General features: G+C 45.4%; 1 protein-coding gene across 2 annotated transcripts in view; it reads right to left on the bottom strand.

The window, feature by feature from the left end:
- Nucleotides 1–14,772, bottom strand: part of LOC127625948 (ETS domain-containing protein Elk-4-like) — a 33,775-nt gene that overhangs the window by 12,395 nt on the left and 6,608 nt on the right. The gene's annotated exons all lie outside the window — the stretch shown is intronic.

The following is a 14,772-nucleotide window of genomic DNA, read 5'->3' as shown; positions in this document are numbered from 1 at the left end:
AATGACACACTTGTAAAGACCACCCACTAGTCCAACATCAGTATCCAATGGGATTCTGCGTGTTAATGTTTTTTCTGATACGCTGTAGTAACATTTTGAAGTATTACAATTAGTTCATAAAAGTTTGTTTGATTCTCTTACTAATTTCATCTGACTCCAATTATGAACAAATCTCGCTGTTGTACAGAGATCTTATTTATGTTGATCATTGTTAGTAGAACTTAGTATTAGACACTTGGTTATTCTAGTTAATTCTATACTTTTAAATTACACTTGTTTATTCGCAATGCTGTCGCTTAGGGTCTCATGCCGGCCGTGTATATGGATCCAACGGTCACAAACTTGTCAGTTTGATCTTTAGCCAGAGGTAAATGGCTTATACTAAAATGAATGATTACTAATGATTGCAGATTATCTATTTCTAATGAGAAGTTTTGCTTTGTTTCTATAGATCTGTATACATTTAATGTAATATCTCTAGACAGACGTAAATGAATAATACTAGTTTGTTAAGGCTGACCAACATACCATTACCCAAATAGTAGTTTTCTTTAGTTCTATAGTTTCCTATCACACCTGACTAGAATAATATTAGCATTAAACAGGGGTCATGACTAGTGCTATCTGGACTGGTCGATCAAAATTACATTGTGCCAGATAGTACTTTCTTTAGCCTTCACACTCTATTACACTTAACTAAAGCCAAATGGTTAATCAGAAAGCTTAAAATCCCAGTTGATGTGCTACATGCTCTATCAAATGCTGTGTCTTATTATGTATTAACCCTGATCACAGATTTGCGGTGTCAGTAATTTAACAATCTACTAAAGCCAGGAATTTCAGAATAAGTCAAAATAAAACCAAGTTTAACAATTTATTAGCCAGGTAGGTAAAACATACATTTCAATTCAATTAGAATAAATCAAATCAATTTCATCAATAAAATACTAATCATCTAAAAATGTAAGTAAGAAAATCAAAAGCATACCTGACAGCAAAACGACACACAGCGATTGTGTGGGAGATCTGAATGACAGATTCCCTGATGTCTTTGTCAACCTTCCTTAAATACCCAAACATTAAAGACCAAATGGTTTAACAATAAGGATTTGGGTGTGTATAGGTTTTACATTCCCAGGGTCACACTTTATCTGCATTAAGGAGATAACACTGATGAAAGACCAAGGAGGGAGACGCCCCCCAGTAGTGGTCAGAATTCCTCTAAATTCTAAAAACAGTGCTATCATGCATTTTACAGATGTGGTATGAAGACCATTCTAGTTAAATTCTTTGTTTACATAGAATGAGATATTTTTATACATACAGGGTTTAGTTGAGTCTTAGGTGACTCTGAGCTGGAGTGTAGAGGAGGGAGAGAGGGACAGAGAAATGCAGATGTGAAGGAACAATAATGAATTAATTTTATGGCCCTTTCACTGTTGGTTGTGTTGTTTCAGGTGTAGATTTTAATTGCGTGATAGGATCTGTGTGCCCTGTTCTCACAGAAGCCCTTTGCCTCCCTGGTGAGTTTTTCCTCTGTATTCAGACCCCCTGGACACACTATATTCTACGCAATTACAAAATATACTATGCACTCAGCCATGTGGTGTATGAATTTTCAAAGTGTAGTATTTTCCCAAATGGAACACTTAAAGTTTTTTTTACTACACGCCACAGAAGCATTCGCCGTTTAACAGCTGACGGACGTGATGTTTCTAGTGCATGTGATATGTTGCCGTTAGCTTTAGCGCATTAGAAAACCTCAGTTCAACCCCTGTATCTCAAATAACGTACATATTCACACAGCTTGGGGTGATGTTAAAGCATTCAACTCACATTTGTAAGATGCCGTATCCAATGAAGTGTGCAGCACACACACACGCACACACACTTACACACATTTATGGAACCTCAAAATTACAGCACTGTTATAAAATACCCGGAAGTCAATAATATTAGTATACATGTTACAGTATCTTCACCAGAAAATGTAGCATATCAAATCACAATTGGTAAATAATGTTTGATTCATTAAAACATAACCAATATAAGGTTCAACAAACCTACCAGAAAACATTTTCAAGCATTATAGGAAGCAAACAACTTTGCCAAAGAGATAACAGTAAAACATTTATCCAGAGACTGATGTCCTGCCGCTGTTGAAACTGCTGCAGCTTTCCCAGCCTGTCCTTCGTGTCTGTGTTTACAGCAGAGTATGTGAGCGGAGCAGAGTGGGAGCGGAGCGAGGAATGGAGCAGCATGAGTTTGCATGGAGCGAGGAGCGTGTTTTTAAAAAATCGGAGCGTCATTGTTTTCTCTCGCTCCAAAAGTGCTCCACTAACGCTCCATCAAGGGCAAAACACCTGTTAACGGACCTTAATGCAATGATTCACCACATGTTAAGCAGTGTTAAACACTATTGGAATGAATGAAAGATGAAATTTCTGATATAACCAGAAAGAATATACTAATTTCAAATCTAGCAGCACATTAGCAGTAATGTTCGATCTCCAATGCGACGGTTACTTTCACATTTTGTTTTCACGCTTCCTATTATTGAGTTAAGATTGCGGTAAAGCTTGACTTAACTACATGCTTGTGTTTCGTCTCTTTGTTCTTACATCAACTGGCATATAGTGAAAATGAATGAAGGGACAGCGAAGGAGAACACGAGTGGTGAGGTGATTGCCAAGATGAAATGTTTGTTGTGAAATCCTATAAGACGTGTCCAAAAAAACACGATGATTATCCGTTCACATGTGGAGAAAAAAAATCTAAAAAGGTCAGTAAAACAGATATCCACTATTAAATACTTTGAATAATCATATCAACATTCTAATCGAATGCATCACAATCTTAACTGTAGGTTATTGTGTCCCGCATTAAATAGAACTGAACCTTTAACGACGCATGTTAATATTGCCACCTAAATATATTTTAGAGCAGTAGGATCATTTATGCGTTATATATTTGCTGATGAAGCTGCTCCGCAAATGGGAATAGAGGAAGATTTAAAATCTTAACTTAATTAATCTTAAATGCAATTATTTCAAAAATTGAACTATGCATCAGACTAGTGCTGCACGATTAATCATATCGCAATTGCAAATTCAGCCTGTGCGATTATATGACGGCAAATGCTGCGATTTTATTAAATAAATAAGTGCATGTGTGGACGTGACAGCCCATTCTCTCCGAGAGCTGTTTGCCCATTTTCTATACCGCTAATAAAAAGATGACCAGTCAGTCTCAGTTTAGGGAGTGGCACGTGTGGTCATGCGAGTTTCCGGTGTTCAGCATGGAAATCAGGTGAAGATGGAAGCCGAGGAGACCGACACTGAACTGGTGGTCAGAATAAATAACACAGAAACACAGATCACAGCTTGGCGATATGTCTTTATTTGATCAATAATTAAAGTTAATATAATACGGGAGTGTGACATGTAAATAAGCACAAACTCCAAAACTGTCATTCTCTGTGCGGTCAGAGCTGCTTCAACCAGTCGCGGAAGAGACCAAATCTGAGCGGGAGTCGAGACCAGAAGTTCTCTTACGAGAGGTTCTCTCGTATTGCGTAAGCTAGCTTACGCTACGGGAAAGATTCATCTTTTCTGAGATATTGAAGCCAAAAAATTATCCTTAATTTTGTATCATTTGTCAACGCAGTGCAGCAACTGCAGACCTTGAGTGGGCTAGCTAGCGAGCTCATTGGTTGCTCTGCGGCAACTGCTGCAGCCTATAGATCGAACTTGGCGTAACTCGCGTCCAATGAGAGGCGTCCGCGCTATTGCATCAAAGCCCGCCAAAATGGGCGTGGCTAGAGTGCATATAAGCGTAGTTCGTAGGCTGGAACCCTGATTTTCATCTCTTCAGCGAAGCTCTTCGCATCTCTGAACTGGAAGCCGCGTCGCCGTTCGAGGGGCATCTAGCAAGCTTGGACAGTGCTCGAAGAAGCCGGCCGTCTCCGCCACCTTCAGCCATCCTGCGAGCTACGCCATCCGGCGACGTATCGTTTTTTAGAGCAAGCTAGTTCTTAACGAACTTCACAAAAGAGTAACGAGCGTCTTTTTTAAGATGCCGCGCCACTCTCAGCGCCGGGGACCGCCACATCATCTGCGCTCTCTGCCTGGGACTGGGGCATGCAGAGCTCGCCCTCGCTGAAGGCGGATGCGACCTCTGCGAGGAGCTTCCGATGACGACCCTGCGGGCTCGACTCGGCGCCAGAACCGAGCTGCCGCCACCTTCCGCTCGCACAGCGAGGAAAAGCGCCGCCCCAAAGGCTGCCAGAACCGGTGATAGAAGCGACTGCCTCGCCGAGCCTCTCCCTCGAAAGCATCGCCTCACCCTCCCCGCCCCGGACGCCGCAGTTGCCGCTCAGCGGCCGCGACTCGCGCCATCTCGGAGGACGAGGCGGAGGATAAGGGCTGTTCCATCATGGCTTCGACAGCGAGGAGTGGTCAGGCTCCCACGCCCTCCTCGCCCAGGAATCCAGCAGGACCCGCCAGAGTCGGCGGGAACTAACACGCCTCACACAGGCCGCCGACCGCCTCGGGCTCGAGTGGTCACCGCCCCTGAGCAGGCTCCCAACAGACTCGACGGCTGCTTTCTTCAGAGCCGCCGCCACGAACACCCGCGGCCCGGCCGCTCCCTTCCTGCCGGAACTCCACACTGAGCTTGAAAAGTCGTGGAACGCGCTTCTCGCCAGGATCCGCTCCCACGCCTCCACCTCTCTCGCTCGGTGGACGGCGCCACCGAGAAGGGCTACTCCTCCATCCCCCGGTCGAGGATTCGGTAGCAGCACACCTTTGCCCGCCTCCGCGAGATGGCGGTCTAAGCCAGTGCTCCCGCCTAAGGCCTGCAGAGCTGACTTCCGCCTATGTTGGTCGCGCCTATTCCGCCGCCGCCAAGCCGCATCTGCTCTGCACTCCATGGCCGTCTTACAGATCCTCCAAGCGGACCTTCTTCGGAGTGGGATGAGAAAGGCAGGCACCCAGAGGCTGTTACAGATCTAAGAAGCGCGACGGACCTCGCCTTCAGGCCACCAAAGCTGCAGCCCAAGCTCTAGGGAAGTGCATGGCCTCGCTGACTGTGACCGAGAGACACCTGTGGCTAACGCTAGCCGACATGGGAGAAGCAGAGCGCCCACGCTCTCAACGCACCGCCTTCTCTGACCGGTCTCTTCGGCTCGCGGTGAGTGGCATTGTTGACCGCCAGAAGTCCAGAAAGCCACCCAAGCCATGAACCTCTTCCTGCCGCGTCGCGCTAGCTCCTCTGCAGGCCGCCCACGTGACCAGCCTCCTGCACGAGCCTCTTCACAGCTCCAGCTCAACAAAGTCAGACTCTCAGCGCCGACAGGGCGGCCGCCTCGATCAGGCTCAGACAGCCGCCGCAGACCGCCGCTCGCTGGCCTCGGTCTAAGGTTGCGCTGAAACCTGAGCAACCGAAGTCCTCCTAGCCTTGTTGAAAAAACGACGGCTCAGTCCCGCCGCGCCGACCACCGCCAAAGCTTCGCCCCTGTCAGTCCCCTCTCTCAGGCTACTACAGTGGTGGATTCAGCAGCCAACAAGCCGGGTGATACTGCCCGCTTGCTCTGCACTCAAATGCCGCTTTCACGGCGACCCAAAGAAATCTTGTAAAGAGCAAACATGCCTTATGTGTAGAAAATGTGCCCACAATCCAGTGTTCACCTCTACACACAAGCATTACACTTCCCGTGTCCCGATCAGAGCCCACTCACATAAAGCGGACACAGCCCGCCGAGTGTTAGAGTCAATAAACGCGCCACGAATACGCGGCAGCACCCATTCTCTGCCCGCTCTGTCACAGGGCCAGCAAACACTTCTCTGTATGTAAGTCCCGTGCTTCGTGACTATGCTCACAAGATCACTTAACAGATGTGACTCTTTCCCCATTCACCTCAATCGGAAGTCACTCACAGAACAGCCTGTCCCTGCTGTCTGCGAAGCAGTCATGCATAAGCACAGTAAGCCGCCACACATTCTGTTCAGTGCGCTGTGTGCAGCAATCAGGGCGATTTGGCCATTCACCCTCTAGCTGCTACGCTTCAAAGCGTGGGAAGCTATCCCAGGGATATCCAAATGGGTGTTAAGCACAATAAAACAGGGCTATTTGCTACAGTTCGATCGCCGCCTCCCCGCTTCAGAGCGCTGCTCGAAACTATTGTGAACACGGAAGCAGCCTGCATGCTTCGCTCAGAAATAGCAAACCTTCTGTGCAAAAGGGCCATAGAGAAAGTGCCGCTTCACTGAGCTTAGTCAGGGTTTTACAGCCGCTATTTTCTTGTTCCCAAGAAAGACGGCGGCCTCAGACCAATATTAGATCTCAAGGGTTTGAACAAGGTGCTTGCAAAAAGACCGCTCAAAATGCTTACAATCAGGAAACTCCTCACAGATACGCGCCAGGGGACTGGTTTATCTCTCTCGATCTGAAAGATGCCTACTTTCAGATTCAGATAAATCCCCGCCACAGGCCATTCTTGAGATTCGCCTTCGACGGCCAGGTTAATCAATACACCGCCCTTCCGCTCGCCTGTCTTTAGCACCTCGTACTTTCACGGCGCATGGATGCGGCGCCGCACTCCCCGCGGAGTCAGGGCTTGCGAATTCTGAACTATTTGGACGACTGGCTGATTATGGCACAGTCACATACGGAGCTTCTGTCTCACAGAACAGTTCTCCTCAGCCATCTGAACAGTTTGGGTCTTGCAGTCAATTGGACCAAGAGCTCACTACAGCCCAGTCAGGCAATTTCCTTCCTTGAATAGAACCAGACTCCGTGGCAATGACGGCTCGCTTATCTACACAGCGCCGCGGCCGTGTTCAGCTGACTAGCCGCGCCCTTTCAGATGAACAGCCTCACGCTCTGAAAAAATTTCAGAGAGTGCTAGGTTACATGGCCTCAGCCGCAGCAGTACTTCAGCTGGGTTTACTGCGCATGCGCTCGCTTCAGCATTGGCTAAACACCCGCGCATCTCGCCGGGCTTGGGCCACAGGCCGCCAGCCGATCAAGGTGACTCAGACCTGTATTTCAGCTCTGCAGCCCTGACAGTGGCCGAATGGTATCAGCGGGAGTGACGATGGGAGCTGTATCTCGCCAAAAGTCATCTCGACAGACGCGCCCAACACGGGTTGGGGCGCGGTCTGCGAGGGCTCTCCGGTTTTTGGCCTATGGTCAGTTCAGGAAAAGCTCCTTCACATAAATTGTCTGGAAATGATAGCGGTCGAGTACACGCCAGCGCTTTCTCCCGGTCATTCAGGGTCACCACGCCCTGGTCCGCTCGACAACAGATCTGTGGTATCCTACCTAAACCGCCAGGGCGGTGTCAGATCCAGGAACCTCTTCCATCTGATCTAAACGCATACTGAGTTGGTCCCAGTGCCACCTGCGCCGCTGAGGGCGACGCGACGCGCCAGGCCACCTGAACGACGGCCCAGACAGACTGTCCAGAGACAATATTCCTCCAGGGGAATGGTCCCTGCACGCCAAACAGTCCAGAAGTTATGGCGCATATTCGCAGAGCAGAGATAGACCTCTTTAGCGCCAGAAGAGAACTCTCACTGCCCAATATTTTTCTCGAAGCGAGGACGCCGCTGGCCCAGGACTGGCCCAACCGCCGCTTTATGCCTTCCCTCCCGCCTCGCTATTGCCACAGGTAATGCAGAGGATCAGGGAACGCGCCACCGGTGCTCCTCATAGCCCCGCTGGGAGAATCAGACATGGTTCCCGGAGCTTACGCAGCTGTCACTGACAGCCGCGGCCCATCCCAGTGAGAGCAGATCTCCTCTCTCAAGCTTCGGCACGATCTGGCATCCCCACCCAGAGCGCTGGGCTGCACGCTGGGTGATCAACGACTACCCGCCGCTTCTGCCAGAAGGGGTAATAAACACCATCATACACGCTAGAGCCCCTTCCACCAGAAGACTCTATGCGCCAAAATGGTCTGTGTTTTCAAAATGGTGCACCGACAGAGACCTGGACCCACGGACATGTGGGGTGTCGCCGCTGCTCGTGTTTTTACAAGAGCTGCTGGATAAGGGCAGATCCCCATCCACGCCAAAGTGTATGTGGCGGCCGCCGGGCGCTCGCTGAACCCCTGCACGCCAGTCACTGGGAAAAACGAGCTGGTCATCCGCTTCCTCAAGGGAGCTAGAAGGATGAACCCCGCGCTTCCATCGGTTCCTATCTGGGATCTTTCTATAGTTCTCGAAACTATGAAAGCCCCCTTTCGAACCGCTTCAATCCGTGGATTTGAAATACCTTTCACTCAAAACCGCTTTTCTGACTGCCCTGTCATCAGTCAAACGCGTGGGAGACCTTCACGCGCTGTCTGTCAGCGCCATGCGTCTTGAGTTCGGACCAAGTGACTCCAAGGTCATTTTAAAGCCTAGACACGGCTATGTTCTCAAGGTGATCGGTACTCCTTTCAGAGCACAGGTCATTTCCTATCGGCGCTGCCAGCATCCGATAGCTGAACGCGACGCCAATCTCCTTTGCCCAGTCAGAGCACTGAGATTGTACACTGCGCGCCCGCTTCTTTCAGACGCTCTGAGCAGCTTTTGCTTCGCTCGAGGGCGCACTCAAAGGTCTCGCCTCGAAACAGACACTGTCTAGATGGATAGTGGACGCTATTGCTGCCGCGATACGCGCCAAAAGACCTGCCATGCCTGTTGAGCATTAGGGCTCACTCCACTAGAGGCATGGCCTCATCGTGGGCATGGTCCAGCGGGATTTCCATTCACGACATATGTGTGGCAGCGGGCTGGGCTTCCTCCACCTTTGTCAGATTTTACAATCTGGAAGTGCCCGCCCTGCAGGCAAAACTATTAGCGGTTTAATACGCTACAGCTCCCCTGGTGAGCTGCACTGATGGGACTCATTCCACACAGACCGCACCGCCGCTCTGTCGCTCCTTCCCACTATGTGCTTATGTATTACACACACACTGGCCCGCACTCTGGCCGCCAAATATTATTTCCCCACTCACAAGGGCTCCCCGGTCCCCCCACCCCGGGCTCATGCAGTGGATGCTTGGCGCGACGGCGCTGACAATGGGTTCTCGTAGCGTAAGCTAGCTTACGCAATACGAGAGAACCTCTCGTAAGAGAACGAATCGGTTACCTAACGTAACCTCGGTTCTCTCTAGATGAGGGAACGAGTATTGCGTAGCCGCCGTGCTTCGCGCCTACCAGCTTACTTTCGCTTCATTCAATGAAAACCAGGGTTCCAGCTTACTTAACCACGCTTATATGCACTCTAGCCACGGCCATTTTGGCGGGCTTTGATGCAGTAAGCGCTGACACCTCTCATTGGACGCGAGTTCGCTCAAGTTCGCTCTATAGGCTGCAGCAGTTGCCGCAGAGCAACCAATGAGCTCGCTAGCTAGCCCGCTCAAGGTCTGCAGTTGCTGCACTGCGTTGACAAATGATACAAAATTAAGGATAATATTTTGGCTTCAATATCTCAGAAAAGATGAATCTTTCCCGTAGCGTAAGCTAGCTTACGCAATACTCGTTCCCTCATCTAGAGAGAACCGAGGTTACGTTAGGTAACCGATTCGATTTAAAGTTCCGCCAGCTGATGCACACTCTAACACAAGACGCTCGTCTCTCACTCCCGCTGTCTGCAGCTCGCAACGTGTTGCATCATTGATGATATCATCATAAGATCAATCTTATGTGAAAAATAATAAATAATAAAATGTGTGTGTGTGTGTGTGTGTGTGTGTGTGTGTATATATATATATTAGGGATGCACCGAAATGAAAATTCTGGGCCGAAACCGAAAATCCAGGATGCACTTGGCCGAAAACCGAAACCGAAATTTTTACCTATTTAAAAAAAAAAAAAACATTTGTGTATAATTGTATTAATTTGATACTTTTTCATTAATTTCATGAATTTAATGAATCTGAATTGAAAAACTACAAACCAATAAAATAAATCACACTTTTATTGAAAGTAACACCAAAATTGGACAAAACATATTAAATCTATATTAAATATTATTCTTCTTTCAGTTCTGTAAAAATCTAATTTTACAGATTTTATTAACAATTATCCAAATAATGTAAAGTTTTAGAAAACTATTATATGAAAAACAACAGTCAAGTAATGAACTTAGCTAGCATCTTTCAAAAAGTTTAATATGCAACCGTAATTTTAATTAAAACAAAAGGCAGAACACAGAATGGCAGAGGGCCTCTATTCCACTGATCTATATATAACTATAATATATAATTATATATATAGATCAGTGCTCTATTCTGTTTATGTAAACATATGTACACTTTAAGTGAAAATGATTGTGCAAAACAACAGTGCAAAACAGCAGTAATTGAACTAAATCCAAAGGCAACTGTAAACGACAGATGTATCCTCAAGTGAAGAACAAGTGTAATGTAATTGCTATACACATCATATTGGACCGCTTTCTATTTAACTACAAGTGACAGGTTTCTCTTCAAGAACAAAAGTTGCTAAATTTTCTGACAGTCTCTCCTGTCAGAAAGCTCATCAAGAACATGAGATGCTGCACTGAACAGTCTCTCACTCTCTGTGCTGGTGCTTGGGCAGATAAATACCTGTGCGCAATCCGCGCAAGCAAAGGAAAGTGGTCTTTGTTTATGCGACCGTAGTCAAGGGGATTGCCGCTTCTGGCGTAGTTCAGCTAGATACGTCTCAAGTTGTGTTGTAGCAGCGCTAGGTGTGGCACTGCTGTGGATCGGGGCACTTTCCTGTAGAATCTCTTGCTGAGCTCTGTGTATATATATCTTGAAAGTTCTGCTGAACAAACACTGCAGATCGCAAATTTGATGTCCTTATCAGAAACTTTGAAGAATTTCCACACCGCTGACATGATCGGCCTTTGTTGGGTAGCGCTGTGATAAGGGCTAGATCGATCCAGATTGAAATCAGAGCACTGAGGGGCGGGGCGAGGAGGTATATATTTTCGGCTCATATTTTCTGCCTTTTTTCTCTTTCGGCCGAAAACCGAAAGTGCCATTTTCGGCGGCCGAAATTTTGGTGCATCCCTAATATATATACATATATGATGCATCCCTAATATATATATAGATATATTAGGGATGCACCGAAATTTCGAAGAAAAAAGGCAGAAAATATTATATATATATACAGGTGAAACTCTAGAAAAATTAGAATATCGTGCAAAAGTTCATTAATTTCAGTAATTCAACTTAAAAGGTGAAACTAATATATTATATAGACTCATTACAAGCAAAGTAAGATATTTCAAGCCTTTATTTGATATAATTTTGATGATTATGGCTTACAGCTTATGAAAACCCCAAATTCAGAATCTCAGAAAATTTGAATATTGTGAAAAGGTTCAGTATTGTAGGCTCAAAGTGTCACACTCTAATCAGCTAAACACCTGCAAAGGGTTCCTGAGCCTTTAAATGGTCTCTCGGTCTGGTTCAGTTGAATTCACAATCATGGGGAAGACTGCTGACCTGACAGTTGTGCAGAAAACCATCATTGACACCCTCCACAAGGAGGGAAAGCCTCAAAAGGTAATTGCAAAAGAAGTTGGATGTTCTCAAAGTGCTGTATCAAAGCACATTAATAGAAAGTTAAGTGGAAGGGAAAAGTGTGGAAGAAAAAGGTGCACAAGCAGCAGGGATGACCGTAGCCTGGAGAGGATTGTCAGGAAAAGGCCATTCAAATGTGTGGGGAGCTTCACAAGGAGTGGACTGAGGCTGGAGTTACTGCATCAAGAGCCACCACACACAGACGGGTCCTGGAAATGGGCTTCAAATGTCAAACGCCTTACCTGGGCTAAAGAAAAAAAGAACTGGTCTGTTGCTCAGTGGTCCAAAGTCCTCTTTTCTGATGAGAGCAAATTTTGCATCTCATTTGGAAACCAAGGTCCCACAGTCTGGAGGAAGAATGGAGAGGCACACAATCCAAGATGCTTGAAGTCCAGTGTGAAGTTTCCACAGTCTGTGTTGGTTTGGGGAGCCATGTCATCGGCTGGTGTTGGTCCACTGTGCTTTATTAAGTCCAGAGTCAACGCAGCTGTCTACCGGGACATTTTAGAGCACTTCATGCTTCCTTCAGCAGACAAGCTTTATGGAGATGCTGACTTCATTTTCCAGCAGGACTTGGCACCTGCCCAGACTGCCAAAAGTACCAAAACCTGGTTCAATGACCATGGTATTACTGTGCTTGATTGGCCAGCAAACTCGCCTGACCTGAACCCCATAGAGAATCTATGGGGCATTGCTAAGAGAAAGATGAGAGACATGAGACCAAACAATGCAGAAGAGCTGAAGGCCGCTATTGAAGCATCTTGGTCTTCCATAACACCTCAGCAGTGCCACAGGCTGATAGCATCCATGCCACGCCGCATTGAGGCAGTAATTAATGCAAAAGGGGCCCAAACCAAGTACTGAGTACATATGCATGATTATACTTTTCAGAGGGCCGACATTTCTGTATTTAAAATCCTTTTTTTTATTGATTTCATGTAATATTCTAATTTTCTGAGATTCTGAATTTGGGGTTTTCATAAGCTGTAAGCCATAATCATCCAAATTATATCAAATAAAGGCTTGAAATATCTTACTTTGCTTGTAATGAGTCTATATAATATATTAGTTTCACCTTTTAAGTTGAATTACTGAAATTAATGAACTTTTGCACGATATTCTAATTTTTCGAGTTTCACCTGTATATATATATACACTCACTTAAAGGATTATTAGGAACACCTGTTCAATTTCTCATTAATGCAATTATCTAATCAACCAATCACATGGCAGTTGCTTCAATGCATTTAGGGGTGTGGTCCTGGTCAAGACAATCTCCTGAACTCCAAACTGAATGTCAGAATGGGAAAGAAAGGTGATTTAAGCAATTTTGAGCGTGGCATGGTTGTTGGTGCCAGACGGGCCGGTCTGAGTATTTCACAATCTGCTCAGTTACTGGGATTTTCACGCACAACCATTTCTAGGGTTTACAAAGAATGGTGTGAAAAGGGAAAAAATCCAGTATGCGGCAGTCCTGTGGGCTTAAAATGCCTTGTTGATGCTAGAGGACAGAGGAGAATGGGCCGACTGATTCAAGCTGACAGAAGAGCAACTTTGCCTGAAATAACCACTCGTTACAACCGAGGTATGCAGCAAAGCATTTGTGAAGCCACAACACGCACAACCTTGAGGCGGATGGGCTACAACAGCAGAAGACCCCACCGGGTACCACGCATCTCCACTACAAATAGGAAAAAGAGGCTACAATTTGCAAGGGCTCACCAAAATTGGACAGTTGAAGACTGGAAAAATGTTGCCTGGTCTGATGAGTCTCGATTTCTGTTGAGACATTCAGATGGTAGAGTCAGAATTTGGCGTAAACAGAATGAGAACATGGATCCATCATGCCTTGTTACCACTGTGCAGGCTGGTGGTGGTGGTGTAATGGTGTGGGGGATGTTTTCTTGGCACACTTTAGGCCCCATAGTGCCAATTGGGCATCGTTTAAATGCCACGGCCTACCTGAGCATTGTTTCTGACCATGTCCATCCCTTTATGGCCACCATGTACCCATCCTCTGATGGCTACTTCCAGCAGGATAATGCACCATGTCACAAAGCTTGAATCATTTCAAATCGGTTTCTTGAACATGACAATGAGTTCACTGTACTAAAATGGCCCCCACAGTCACCAGATCTCAACCCAATAGAGCATCTTTGGGATGTGGTGGAACGGGAGCTTCGTGCCCTGGATGTGCATCTCACAAATCTCCATCAACTGCAAGATGCTATCCTATCAATATGGGCCAACATTTCTAAAGAATGCTTTCAGCACCTTGTTGAATCAATGCCACGTAGAATTAAGGCAGTTCTGAAGGCGAAAGGGGGTCAAACACAGTATTAGTATGGTGTTCCTAATAATCCTTTAGGTGAGTGTATATATACACACACACAACAACAACAATTTTAGTGGTTTGATTGAGTGAACCACACTTTTATATCCAGTTTCCTTTTCAAAAGAGTTTATACAAAGTACATGTTACATCCTGCTTAAATGTCCCTGTTTGTTTTAGACAATTTTATTTTAGTGAAAATTTGTATGTTCTTATTTATTGTTCTATTTTATTTAGGTGTAATATTGAGAAAATAACAAGTTTGCAGTAATGCAAAGATATTATTTAATTTTGTAAAAATATTTTAGTTTGAAAACACTGTGCATTTATAGTTGTTGTTTTTGCTAGTTTGTATGTTTGAGTTGGAAAAATACACATTTCAGCATTATGAGTAATCTATTTCTGCATTTTCCTTGATAACCAAGCAAGGTGACTCATGATACTATTTGTTTATTATATCGCAATCGCATATCGCAATATTAACCTCAATAATTGCAATATGACATTTTCCCCAAATCGTGCAGCCCTACATTAGACATATATTAATTTTAAGTTTTGTTTTGGTAATTTATATAATTCTTTTGTTTGTTAATTTATATTTTTTATTTAATGTTGTGGGTTTTTTTGCATCTAGCAATTTATTTAATTGATCAAACCCAGAGAATGCTGACGATATGTTTCAAAATTAAGCTATAAAAATTATTTAAATTAGCCTTGGGCTAATGTTAGTGTTCTAATACAGCACATTGTAGCTTTCGATTCAATAAATCGATTTTAAAAACTAAGGGCCAATTAATTGGTCATCTGCCTTTCCCACTACCTTAATTACTGGTATCGGCAAAATCCACTATCGGTTGACCTCTAATATAAT

Source organism: Xyrauchen texanus, chromosome 32 (genome assembly GCF_025860055.1).
Source record: "Xyrauchen texanus isolate HMW12.3.18 chromosome 32, RBS_HiC_50CHRs, whole genome shotgun sequence".
Classification (NCBI taxonomy): Eukaryota; Metazoa; Chordata; class Actinopteri; order Cypriniformes; family Catostomidae; genus Xyrauchen; species Xyrauchen texanus.
The sequence above is the reverse complement of the archived record's forward strand: the minus strand, read 5'-3'. Positions and strand labels throughout refer to the sequence as shown.